Source organism: Protopterus annectens, chromosome 3.part0 (genome assembly GCF_019279795.1).
Source record: "Protopterus annectens isolate FY-2018-M chromosome 3.part0, PAN1.0, whole genome shotgun sequence".
NCBI lineage: Eukaryota > Metazoa > Chordata > Ceratodontiformes > Protopteridae > Protopterus > Protopterus annectens.
In genome coordinates this window covers 1,189,293,353-1,189,308,185 of record NC_056731.1, presented here as the reverse complement: position 1 = coordinate 1,189,308,185, position 14,833 = coordinate 1,189,293,353, and positions in this window count along the sequence as shown.

Genomic DNA, 14,833 nt, shown 5'->3' with positions numbered 1-14,833 from the left:
AACAAGTGAACATCTTCTGCGGTGATGCTGTCATGGCAGATTGTAGATCCATCGACCCTGTGCATCAAGCCATGTATGAATCCATTCTGTAAACATCTGGCTTGTGCGCTGCCCGTTGACTGTTTGCTGTTTTCCATATCTGGCAAGAAATTATGTCAGGCCACACAAAATGACAACATGGCCATCACGACTGCAGGTGTTCAAAAATTGCTCTGATGAAACTGTAGCCTTCCGAGTGGTTGACTGATCACATTATTCCCTCCAATGCGCAGCACAAGGATGTTGGGCTCAGGGTAGATGGAACACTTTTCTTCCAACAACTGCAGTACTCTACTCCAATGCATATCTCTTCTTGCAATCCAATATACCTTCACACTGGATGTGGAGAAGCTCATGTTGTAGTGGTTTTCAGTTATGGAGGCATGGCTGGCAGCCCAGTGAATGTAGAAATGGCCACATATCCACACACTCATTTGTTCTCCTGTTTGTGAAGCCATGTCAGCATCAGAAGGTGGACAAACCTGCACAGGAAAGAAAATGCAAACAGATTACTACTGATGTTTTTCAGATTACTGGAAGACTACACACACACATATATATATATATATATATATATATATATATATATATATATATATATATATATGTGTGTGTGTGTATATCTTATGCATTACCTGGTTAGCCCATCCATGTCTCCTTTCAGGCAATGGCCATAAGGAGTGAAAGGGGGGAGGTAATGTAAACCCTCTTCCATAACATTTATGGTGCCTGGGTATGCCCCCCGTGACGCATTCACCAGCACAAGAGCAGTTGGCACAACAGACTGAAGAGGGTCTGTTTATCAAAAAATTTGTGATTTTCTGGCAAATCAGAGGATGCAAGGCACTAAATAACATATATATTCATATCCCTCATACAGTGTACCACAAATCCTGTTATTCTGGCAACTTTCTCAAAAAATAATAAATTGAAAATGTATCCCTGTCCTAACTCTCAAGTGTCCTGATTTTTGCAGGATGTCCAATTTTTGCCTCGTAGATTTGTTACATTTCTTGAAACTGTACAAATGACAACATGAAAGTGTGTGTGTGTGTGTGTGTGTGTGTGGGGATTGCAATGACTCCAAATGGAGAAAAAGCCAAATCTGACTTGTGAACAGCAATGCGATAACGACTTCTACTTATGTGAATAACAGTGCCAGCTGCTGACAGTTTGGCTGAAAAGTGATAATGACTCAGTGCTATATTGTAACTGCAGTGTGATAATAATGCACAAAATTATGCATGCTCAGACACAGGCGATAATTGCTGCCCATCGCATAGGCATTCATGTCATTACCTTGTGCAACTGTTAGGTAACAGACTCATCATCATCAGTAAGGAGAATACCTGACTAATTCAGTAAAATAGTATAACATTTAGATATTGAGCCCTTCCTCCCAGCTCTACATACTTTGTAAGGTATGAAAAAACAGCCCAGTAAACAGGAACCCCCCCATAATATCATCCATCAGCCTAAAGGTAAGGCAAGTTGCTTTTATAGTGTGGATAAAAAGATTAGATTAGAATAATTGCAGTATAAAAAACATAGCTGCCACAGTTCACAACAGCATATTTTATACAACCAGTGTTATATTTGGATGGAATAAAACAATACCAAAACATACCAACCATCTTCGACCATGGGCATTCACAAATGAATAACTAAGTTAAACAATCTTCATTACAGAATGTTGTAAGTGCCTCATGAATTGGATAATAACGGTGAAGACCCCCAGCCCTCCAGGACTCTTGCTCAGTGTATCTTTCCCTCCTTGCCAATCTGCCCTGATTTATGTCACCAGAAACATCATATATGATTTGTGAACCTCTGCTATTGTTTTATCATGAGAGCTGGCCCTCACATCATAACAAATAAATCTGGACATTATTTTAACCCTAAATATTAGATATTAAATGTGTCAATATGGTCTGGATTTGGAATAGTGATTTATACTACAAATCAACAGCCACTTTTTAATCTGTACTATTTTGGCTATAATTACAAATCAATATTCACCAAATCTTGATTTTTTTCATCAATCTCAACACAAATGAACCATGATATCCACACTGCCTACTTGGATCTACTTGAGTCACTCAAATTACAACCAAACACTTTGGTTATGGTTGACTTTAACTACCCATCCATGGAGTGGGTAAACTGTATGTGTACTAACACACTTGCCCAAAGATTCTTAGACTTTGTTAACTCCAGTGCCTTGGAACCCCCACAAGGGGTCCAAACATTCTCAATCTGGTACTCACTAACATGGGAGATCAGTTTACCACCACAAGTGTGGTCCCCCCTGGTGAAGTCTGATCATAAAACAGTCTCATTCAAAGTACCAATTATATCACCCCCCCCCCCAGGAGAAATTAAACTAAAAAACACCTACAAGGCCAACTAGAGCAATAATAGCTTCAAAACACCTATCCCCTCTGACGACAAGGACACCTACAATGGGATATACACCAATGCTCTGTATAAACACCTATGCAACTGTACTGCCTAGGTTGATAGGACCAAAGCAACATCCTCTAAAAAAACAGCTTGTATGGTGGACATCTGCCATAAACAGGTTATATAATAAGAGGAAGACATTGCTACCTAAGAACATGAAGGAATAGTCTCAGAATTGGAAGCACATCCTTCTCAGCTTGAGCAAGCAAATAAGACATCCTGTAAAGTCATCTAAAGCAAACTATGAATCAAAATTAGCATCCCTAGCTAAGGATAACCATAAGGCATTCCTTAGCTACATTTGAGACTAGGTGATCATATTTATGTAAAATATATAAAATAATTAAGACTATGCTCTCCAAATGAGCTCAACTTTAACCACACTGGAAAAAAACAACCCTTCAGTAACACTTGCTGGTAAGAACTTGCACCAAAATGAGATATTCACCCAAGGGATCACTACAATAAAATATTGAAGTGTGCACGAGCACCAGAATGAAATAGTTCCCCATACAACCTTTCAGTGACACTTCCTGACAAGAACATGCACCAAAATATGACTCAGCAAAGCTCGTCGTGGTGTCCTGCAGAGTTCTCCCGCCTTCACTGAACTAGAATAGTCCAGTCTTCAGATTTTGCTGATCTCTGGGCTGTGTCATAGTTCCTGTGTTGTCCATATCCTTATTTGGATAGGAGGAAGCTTCTTTGTTCACCAGTGGGAGTGGGGAGCACTGAGCAGCCTATTTGTCCCTAAAGGAGTGGTTCCAGCCCAGCAACTTGTAGTTTATTGGCCGTTTTGGGCCATTTCCTAGCTCTTTCTAACTCCCTGCTATAAAGCCCGCTTTAGCGCGCTTTTGCGTGCTTTTGCATGCTTTTGCACGAAGTTGTGCATAGCGCAGCATCAGGCAGCACCGGTTAATCAAGTTTAAACTATTTCTGGCTCCGCTAATTCTGCTCTTCAGTTTTTCCCTTAGAACTGCTCTACTTTCAATCTAAACAGTCTATTCTCTATCTGAAAAGCCCAGCACTTGCTCCTAAAGCATTTTTACACAGGTAAAGCACTCTTAAACAAAAAGAAAGCACTACATCCACCTACAATCCCCTTGAGTACCCATTTCACTATAGGTCCTTTCTGACTCAGTTACACAGCAATCCCTTACACTATTCTAGCATGTCGAAGGGTCAGTTACTGGCGTCCTCTCCAGTTCAGCTGGTGAATCTGGGAATCTTGAGGCAATGTTACAACTGCCTCAAGTACACAGACAACCCTCTCCTCCTCCCAACAAATACAAATATATGTGAGAGATGCAACTATATAGCCAAACTGGAGGCTGAGCTCCCTCGACTCAGTACTGGCAAAACCAGTCAGGAGGAGAAGGTAACCACACACACCACAAACCCAGTCTCACATAGACCTATCAGAACTACAAACCAAACACATAAACACACAAAAACATACTCGGAGGCTCTAATTAAAAATCTACCAAAACAACAGAGGCCTCCAAAGCAGACATCCAAGCAACCACTACCTCAAAACAGAGCACATGCAACACATAGTTCACAAAGTCAGTGTGCCAAACAGTCACAGCCCTTAAGGCCATACAACATGCCTGATACACTTGTAATAAGTGACTCCATAGTCAGACACACTGATGTCCCGCTCACCAGACTGAACAAGGAAAAGGTTACAGTAAGCTGCCTGTCAGCCGCTAGAATCCGCCACATAACACAAGCACTCAGGTCACTCCAAAGCAAGTACAAATATGACTCAGTCATTGTCCATGCCGGTGTGAATGACCTGAGACGTACCTCCCTGGACTACATGAAAAGAGATATAGAGGAGCTCTCTGATTATGTAGCCCAGGCCGGTATGACCCTGACCCTGAGCAGCATCTTACCCTCACCAAGAATGATGCCACAGTACAAAGACAAAATGATCAGCTTTAACAATTGGCTCAATTACTGGTGTCATTCTAAGGGGATCCAATGTCTGTCTGCTTGGGATGACATGCTTGACAGGCCACGCTGCTTCGCAAGGGATGGATTGCACCTGTCACCCCTGGGCTTCCGGATATTGGCCAAGGTTCTTGCCACCCCCATACTGCCTTTTTTAGGCAAGGCTCAAAAGACAAACCCACCTCCCTAGAAAACACAAGTGGAAAAAAATTAAGGGTAATGCTGCTCAACGCCAGAAGTCTAAACCTCAAGATGCACACTCTCGAAGCCCTCCTCAGTATGGAGAACATTGATGTCTGTGCAGTGACTGAAACCTGGTTCAAGGCTCCTGAGAGCACCCCAGCAATACCAGGTTATACCTCATATCATGCTTTTCGGCCTTAAAACTTGGACCGAACCACAAAAGGAGGGGGAGTATCCATATTTATCAAAGATACCCACACCTCCATGTTAGTGGCAATGCACGAAGCATCGGAGACCATCCAGGTGCAACTAACCATAGGTAAAACTGTGCTACAGTTTGTAGCATGCTACAGACCACCCTCTCAAACTCAGGAACCCCACTCAGCTTTTCTGAAGACACTGGAGAGTATGAATGTCTCTCCAAATACCATCATATTGGGAGACTTCAACTACCCAAACATAGACTGGGAGCATTACTCAAGCCCCAACACCCTAGCCCAAATGTTCCTAGAATTCATAAACTCAAATGCGATGGAACAACTAGTCACCACACCCACAAGAGGAGATAATATACTAGACCTGATCATCACAAACATGGGGACACAATGCTCCACACCAGAAGTATACCCCTCATTAGTGAGATCAGACCATAAATTAATCTCACTGGAAATCCACATCCCGCCCCCACCCCCAGCACAAAGGACCACAGTGAAGAATTTCTCAAAAGCTGACTTCACACTTCTTAAGACTGAAGTGGTATCCTTCAAGGCCCCTGGGCCACTGGAAACCACAGCCCACACCGCTGAATCCTTTATAAACGCTTTCTACGGACACCTTCAAGAATGCATGGATCATGCAATCCCAAATAAAACCAAGACGCATTCCCCCAAAGGCAGGCGTCCTGTCTGGTGGACACCAACCATTAACAAGCTTTACAACAGGAGGAGGAAGCTACTACATGACAGAGCAAAATCCCCAAAAGGGAAGGCATTTCTGATCAGTACTAGCAAAAAACTACGATCACTCATAAAATCATCCAAGGCCAACTTTGAGAGAAAAATCGCAAAAGACACTAAAGACAATCACAAGGCCTTCTTTAGTTATGTTAGAAACCTGGGTGGAAACTCCCAGATATGCTCAGAGTTAGTCCAAAATGACAAAAAATACACTGAACCCACAGACATTGCCAACATACTGGCAGACAGGTTCAGTGCAAATCCCCCCTCCCCCCAAAAGGAGAAATATCTATCCCAGCAGAGTGTAGCCTCCCTGACATCTCAGATGCCCAGGTGAGAGCCGCCCTCTCCAAAGCTAAAAACACAGCATCAATGGGACCAGACGGTGTCCCGGGTTGCATGCTACATGAACTCCAAGAGGAACTAAACCCACACATAAGGCTGCTGTTTAATCTTAGCCTTACTACAGGATACATACCCAAAGAATGGTGTACAGCAGCAGTGGTCCCACTCCACAAAGGAGGTGCTTCTACGGACCCTGGAAATTACCGCCCCATAAGCTTGACGAGCCTGGTCTGCAAAGCTATGGAGAGGATCATTATGGAACTCATAAACAAAGACATTGGGGACCTACAGACACTGGATCCTACCCAATTCGGCTTTGTCAAGGGCAGATCCTGCCTTTTGAACCTGGTCGACTTTTTTGAAACAGTCACTAAGGCCATTGATGAGGGTAAGGCAGTTCACACAACCTACCTTGATCTTGCAAAAGCCTTCGACACAATACCCCACTCAGGCATCATAGACAAGCTCACCAGCTTAAATGTAAACCCATATGTCATAATATGGGTTGCAAACTGGCTCAAGGACAGAACCCACAAGGTCAGAATTGCTGGAGCCATGTCAGACTCTAAGCCAGTCACAAGCGGTGTCCCACAGGGCTCGGTCCTGGGACCCCTCTTGTTCGGCATTTATTTTTCTGAGGTGCAAGCAAACATAGGAGGATTGTGGCTGACAAAGTTCGCAGATGACTGTAAACTGGGCACCATAACTGATACTCCAGCTGACAAAAGCATCCTTCAGAAAGGCCTCATAGAAATGGATAACTGGTGCCAGAGCCATGGCCTTAAACTGAACGCCAAAAAATGTATAGTCATACCCTCTGGGAAAAACAAAGTACCCACAAATTACCACATAGGTGGTAATCCATTAAGTACAGAAGAAGTAATCAGGGACCTAGGGACCCAAGTTGACAGTAACCTCTTATTTGACACTCACATTGCCAAGGTGGTTAGGAAGACCTTCTATATTACCCACCTTATCATGAAAGGATTCACATCTAGCTCAAGAGAGGTCATTGTGACCCTATACTCTTCACTTATCAGGCCCATAATTGAGTACAATGCCCCATTTGGGATGTACCTTACCCGACACCTGCAGCAGTTAGAAAGACCCCAAAAGTACCTCACCAAGAGGATCAAGGGTCTCAAACATATGTCATATGCTGCCTGGCTGAAGAAACTCCAGCTCTATTCAGACGCATACCACCTACTCAGAGGCGATCTATGGCTGACATACAAGGCCATGTCCAATCCGGAATTAATGGACATGCTCCACCTCAGAAAATCCAAATCCACCAGAGCCACGAGAGCGAGAGATTTGAACCTCAACACAGAAATAAATAGGATGTGCTGGAGGGACAGATTCATAACCCAGAGGCTCCCTACACTCTGGAACAGAATCCCAGTCCATGTTAGGCAGAGCCTCTCACTGACTCTCTTCAAGAGAAATCTTGACGAGCGGATGGGAGATCGTAGGTTTACCCCGGGAGTCATCTCTGTGTCACTACTAGACAGAGGCACAGTAAACTAAACCCTAAATGGGCATAGTATTCTGATTCCAAGGGGTGGCGAAAGCCACACACACTCTGGCTAGGCTTATAAATGCCCTAGGGCAGATAGCCTATTATGAACCTATGAACCTATGAAACATTCGCCCAAGGGACCCCTACAATAAAATGACAAAGTATGCACAAGCACAAGAATGAAATATGTCCCCAAATGACCCTTCAGTAATAATGCCTGGTATGTACATGCACCAAAATGAAACATTCAGTACAAGATGTTTAAACGCTCCCTTACTTATATTTACTTTTAAAGTTGGGATAAAGGAGAATGTCACTTTTTACAAAGAACAAAGGTCAGAAAGTGATCCTAATAACTCTATAAATTTGAAAAGTGCCAACTAAAAGAAACAACTAAAGGAATTAAAAAAAGACATCCAAATCTGAAATGCAAAATTTCTGAGAAGAACAGCAAACCACATGTTGACAAAAATGCATGCACATATCCATGGTAATAAATAAAAATATGAAACATCTGACACCGTCAAAAAAAAAAAAAAAATTTGACATAGACAACCGTATCAACATCAAATAAAACCTACCAAACATAAAGAAATCTATTGAGCTGACAAACGCAATGGACCAGTCTACGTCATTCAGTATATTTTGTTTATATCACAAAAACCTGGCATTTTAACAGGGATGTGTACACTTTCACTGTATATGCACAGACATGGAGTAGGAAATGGAGATTACATGGAGGTGCTGTATATAAGGGAAGCAGAGCCTTTTGGTAACAACAAGTAGAGGAGAGTATGGAATTAAAAAAATACATCCAGATCTGATGCAGGTGTAGTGGATGACAGAGTCAATACCAAATATACACAAGAATCAAAATGGAACATTCCCCCCAATGACCTCTTCAGTATACAAGCTTTAAAATGAAACATTTGCCACAAGACTCCTTCAGTAGTATGTCCAAGTATGCACAAGCAGCAAAACGAAACATTTGCCCTGTGACCCCTTCAATAGTATGTCCAAGTATGCACAAGTACCAAAATGAGACATTTGCCATGTGACCCTTTCAGTAATATGTCCATGTATGCACAAGCACCAAAACAAAACATTTTCCATGTGACCCCCTTTAGTACTACGCCCAAGTATGCACAAGAACCAAAATTAAACATTCACCCTAATGACCCTTTCAGTGTTGATAACAAGCCGGAGAGTGGAGGTCGGAAATATTACATAATGCTTCATATAACAAGTCAGTAAATATGAGTAGAATAAATGTAACAACTAAATAAAATATATGCATGCCTAGGATTAGCCACTAAATGCAAAAGCATCTACAACAGCTAAAGTAACAGGCTGAATACTCTAAAAAATGTACATAAAACAGGTACCCTACCTTTCTTCATGTCATTCAACACATCCATTCATGCACATCTTTTGATACTGTCAGCTTATCAGCTTCTTTCAAAATGTACCTAATTCTCTTAGTTAATTTTCTAGTATTAAGCTACCCAATCCTTCTTTATAAGGTTTTCTTTCAATCTGTGTGCCCAAAAAAGTTTTTCCATAAATATGAAAACATGCATTGTTTATTATAAGGGGCAAACAGCACTTTTGTACCCTTTAGCCAAAACATTTCATACCATGTATAGGCAACTTTGACAATGTCTGCAAAAGAATCATCATTTATATCAAATGACTGACTACAGTCCTCATTTAGCTGTACTAAGGGAGGGTGGTGATATAATAATATAAATTAAACTGTAGGAATGTCGTTGTGGTATGTGAGGGGACCATTTAGTTTCACAGTACTAGTCTTGTGTTGTGCAACGACAGCATGTGGCTTCATTTATCATCACTAAACGTCATTATATTCTGTTATTTGCACGTGCATTCCTTATGCTCATAGCCGACACAAGAAGTCTAGTCCCGTTTCTCTTTGCTTAGTTTGAGCTTTGAAGTTTGTATAGATGGCTGTTGGTAAAATAAGGATATGTTGCTTGTTTCAAGGTGGCTGAAGTTACTAGAGGGTGAACATGTATAATTTTTCTATGCATTTTAAGTGAGGGATTGTTGTACTTGCATTTTTAGTTTTTTTTTTCTAGTGCGTGGGACTGTATAAAAGGCAATTTAGTTGCTTGAAAGCAAATGTAATCGCCTTTTAGTGCTGCAAAGTTAAGCCTCTTGAAGATTTCTTCAGTTCTGAGTTGGTATGCTGACACTTTCTGCATCAGCTACCGTGATGGTAGTAGTATTGTGTTAACTTCTGTAGTAGAGCATTGCTTCCATTTTATCTTGCTGAGCCACACATTCACACTTTAAAAGTGATGGGGGGGTGTTTCAGTGGTGCTTATAATAAGTAATGTGTGATCTGTGTACCCCAGAGGGACATGGATTTTGGGTAGTAACAGATGTAGTTTCATGTGATGCTGTGCAGCTTATGTGGCAGATAGTTATTATATTCTGTACAATAGTAAGTGTTAGTACATGCCGGGATAGTTAGTTGAGTAAACCATTCATTCAGTTCCTGAATACTAATTGAAATATATTACAATATGGTGGTTTTGGCATTGCTCTGCACAGTCCTGAGTGAGCAATGTTGTGTGGGTGTTCGACATATGTGGTTGATCCTCTAGGAATAAATTGGTAATATTACTATTGCTGTAACAATCTAATGGTAGTACAACATGTATATTTGATGTATCTATGGTGTTGGTCTCCATGCTTTTAAAGTTAATAACCTGAGGTAAATGGACCAGCAAAGGGACTCTTTGAGTCTGCAATTGAACTGGATGCTGTAATATCCATTGTGGGTGGGGTCATAGTACAAGAATGTCACTAGTTATGTTTGTTAAACTAAAAGATGGCGGTTGTCCTGTCTACTGTTGGGACTCTTAAGTACTTTTCAGTAGTAGAATGTGACACAGGGTTGTAGCAGTGATGACTGCTGAGTGTCGGATGTTACACTACTAGATAAAACAACACTTCAACATAAATATTAACTTTGAGTTTATACTTTGTTTTTACGGCTCATCTGGAATTTTCTGTACAAGCAGGACGGGGGTCTCCTTCAAGGAGCAGCAAGGGACATGCTTTGGTCATTGTACAAGTGTGACTTTTCAAACTTTACATGAAAGGAAAACTTAGTAGTACAAACCTTTTCAGGTTTGAGGCCAACAAGATGATCTGTTCTCTTCCCCTGTGTCCTGCTCACAGATGGGAGAACCTTGAACTTGTCCGTGAAGAGATTTGCAAACTTTTATGTCCATTCTGAGTAAATATGAGCAGTATAATATTAGGAAGCCACTTCACAGTACCTTACCTGCTAAAATGAAACATCACAGGCAAGTCAAGGATTTCTTTGCCGCTACTAAAACCTAAAATCACGTAAAGCACGAGTTATGTACGAATCTGATTGGCTGCTACTGCTTCATTTAGGAAATGCTTTGCTGTAATGATAAAAATACACAGGGAGCATTCCGACCCGATTTACTTATAAAAGTCCAATAGGACCATCAGGTAACTCCACTCTAAATCCTAAGTTGAGAAGGTAACTGACAACATTCAGTTACTTTCTCAACTTATTTTTCAAAAATACCTTCAAATTAGGGCAGTAAACTTACTTGCGCTGCTGGAAGGCTCTCAGGGTTAACATAATGGAATTCCTGTTAAAAGCAACACCATGCGCTGGGTCGGATGGCTGGATCAAGAATGAAACATACACTGGTCAAGTTAAGCAGCAAGCAGTCGATAACATAAGTCACAAAGCTGTAAAGGAATGCCGCAAAACTGCAAAAAGTTAGAATCAAGCAGTTTATTTCCAAAGCTGTTAGCGCTTTCACCCATAGGCTTCTTCAGACAGTATAATAATACACAAAACATATACAGTTTAAATACATGGGTGTCGCTACTGATAGGTTAAAAACTATATCACATGTTAAAAAATATCTCTAATATTTAAAAGAGAAACTGTTTAAAACATAAAATATTTAAAAAAGACAATCTATCATTCTAAGCAATATATCATACTGAGATCTAATAAAACTCATTTTAAAATCATTCAGTACGAATAGGTAAGATTAAAAGGTGAACTAAAAGAGGTGACTTATGTTATCGACTGCTTGCTGCTTAATTTGACCAGTGTATGTTTCATTCTTGATCCAGCCATCCGACCCAGCGCATGGTGTTGCTTTTAACTTGTCTTAGTATTTTCTCCATTGCTATTTCTGGGTCACTGCTCCGTTGTTCTGGTGGACTTATTATTTTTTGTGTTTTGTGCATTTATAATGGAATTCCTATCTTCTCATGGCACGCTCGGTGTTAAGCACAGAGGCGCCATGGAAGGTACTCTGGGTTAACGAGTTAATAAATATCTGTTTCTAGATCTGGTTACAGGTACTTTTTCTGGTATAATATCTTGATTTAAGTCTCTAATACGGTTACTTTTAAAATTCAGTTTCTCAAGTCTAGTTTCTGGTTGCAATAACAACTGTGATACCTTCCCTTTCCGCATTTAAAAATCTTATTACTATGCAAATTCCTTCAACTGCATGCCTCATAAATTACAGATTGCACATTTAACTATAGGAAAATAAAGCTTTAGTGCTTCAACTTCTGCACTATCTGCTTTGTTTCCTACCGGGTTTCAGCACCAAAAACTGTAAAAGTATCTACGATCACTGCACCTATGAAGACAAGAATACAGGCAGTTAGTAGAACAAGAAAGATAAATAATCAGCAAAGCAAGGCATCCCAGGGTCAGTACAGTTTTTATTTCTCGTAGCTGACTTACTGACAAAAATTACAGATGAGGACAGGGTTTTTATACAGTCTTGAAAGATATAACCTTGCCACTTTAGACATAAACCATGTCCTAATCAGGTCATGCAGCTATTTTCAAATTGCTTTTACAATAGACTATTTTAAAAGTTGCTACTACAACAACAGGTTTTCCTTTTCTGTAATAAGTACAGACATAAGCATTTCTTGCCTCAGCATGCTTTGTCATCATATGTTCTTACTTCTTAATTGTCTAACATAACATTTCCAATGAGAAAGACTATTTATTATTGTTACAGCTGCAGTTAATAATTACATTATTATTATTGTTGAATAATTCAGAATTAATGACAATTTGCAACTTACAAAGTAATACAAAAGCGTAATAAGAATTTCTTATAAAAAATCTGCAGCATGTATGTGTAAGGCACAACATCTGCTCCTGTCATTCATTCTATAGACAATGTATAAAATAGAATAATATACATTTTCTTATTCTTTGATGTTTGTAACATATATGTACATTTTAGAGAACATGTATTTAACATTTTTTGCATTCTTTATACATATAGTTTAGGAATGTTTTGATAGAAATAGAAATGTAGTGATTAATACATGTTTATGGATGTTTATAAAACTTCCAATAGAAGAACCATTCACTGCTGTTACAATACATCAATGTGTGTCAGTGTGTGACCCTTGTTTCAGGCTGCTGAAACCTTTCCAGGCTATTTCTATCCTAATAGCAGGCTGAGCTGATAATTCTAAAAACCACTGCAAAGTCCTATAGCTGGTTTACATCTGTTATCTGACATCTGATTATTAGAGGAATTATTTTCAACATAAATATTTATTTATATTAATAATTATGCATTGATAAAGAGAGGAATTATTTATAAGCACTATCTTATCTTGACTGATCCTCTTTTAGCCAGGCATTGTATTTCCATGCAGCTTTGCATTATTTTATGTCACTGGCATTCACATAAAAGATTGTTCACACATGCTGCTCGGAAGATTTTGTACTGCTGGTGTCTCAAGATTTATATAATGTGTCATTCAAGTTACCTATCATCAAAACACCTAGATAACTAAATTTGTTATCTGAAACAATGTGCCTGGAGAACTTCTTGCTTATATTTGCCTTAGCACTATCTATATGTGGTATCTTAGTTTTGTTTTCATTAAATAGCAGACCAAAAATATTTTGAAATTTTGCCATTGTATTAAATAAAGCTTGTAAAGAAAAATTATTGTCTCAATAAAATGTCATCTGCAAACAGTTGAAGCTTCAGCTCTAAACTGCTAGAAATCTGTATACCCTTAATACTGGTGTCCATTCTAACACAATTCGCAAAAGGTTCCGTGCAAACAACAAGGAAGAAAAGGGCGGACCTTGTTTGTTTCCTTTGGTAATTGTGATGGAACTAGATCGATAAGAACCTAACTTAACGTAGGCAAGAGAATTTTTATATAATGATTTAATTAAATTAGAAAAGGTCTTTGGGAATCTATATTCCTCCAAAACCAAAATTAAATAGTTCCAATTGACTGAGTCAGAGGCATTGTTAATGTCTAAACTCACAATAGTCAGTTCTTTTTGTTGAAACTTAATGTGGTCAATTAATGCAATAATTATTTTAATATTGTCATATGCATTCTCCCTTTTATAAAACTTGCTTGATCTTCAAGTATTAAAAGAGGCAGAAACGTTTTATTCTATTAGCATTATTACCATGGACATTTTATAGTATACATTTAACAGTAATATAGGCCTATAGAAAGTATACAATCTTTCATCATTACCAGATTTTAGAATCAGAGATATTAGAGAGTATGTCCATGAAGGGGACATATTTGTGTTTTCTTTGACAAAAGAAAAGACTTTTAACAACAAAGTTAGTGCATCCTCTGTTATAATTTATACATTTCAGGTAGCATGGTATCAGTGCCTGGAGCTTTATTTAGTTTCAATTTATTAATTTGTGATTTCAGTTCAGTCACTGTAATTGGTTTATCTATAAGCCCTATTTGCTCATGTGTCTATTTGTTGCCAATATACTTTCTAAGGAATACGTTTGTATTGTTTAATGCTCTTGTCTCAGTATTAGACAAATTAAGTGCATTGAAATGAACCCTAAAAGCCTCTAGAATACTAGGTATATCTAGCTTTTTTCTTTGTACCTGGAATCAAGAGTTCTTTTATTTGATTGGATTTAATAATTTTATTTGTTCTGTTTGCTAGATTTCTCTGGTTGATGGGGTTCACAGAGTAAGAATGCAGCTTATTTTTTTTCAACATTAATATTGGTTTTATGATGAAGTATTTCTAAATTTTTATTTGTTTGTTAAAGTTCTGTTTTTAGAGCTGAAATTCATTTTTGTATTTCAGTCTTAGGTTTATCAACTTTCATTTGTAATTCTACAATTTCTTTCTCCCACTGTTTTCTCTTTTTAATAAACCAAGCTAAAACCTTACCATAAATGTAAGACTTTAAGGAGTCCCAGATATATATTTCAGAAATATCATCAGTGATATTTATATAAAGAAAGTTTTTTATTTCATTTACATAAAAACTCCTTAAATTCTTTTAAGTTA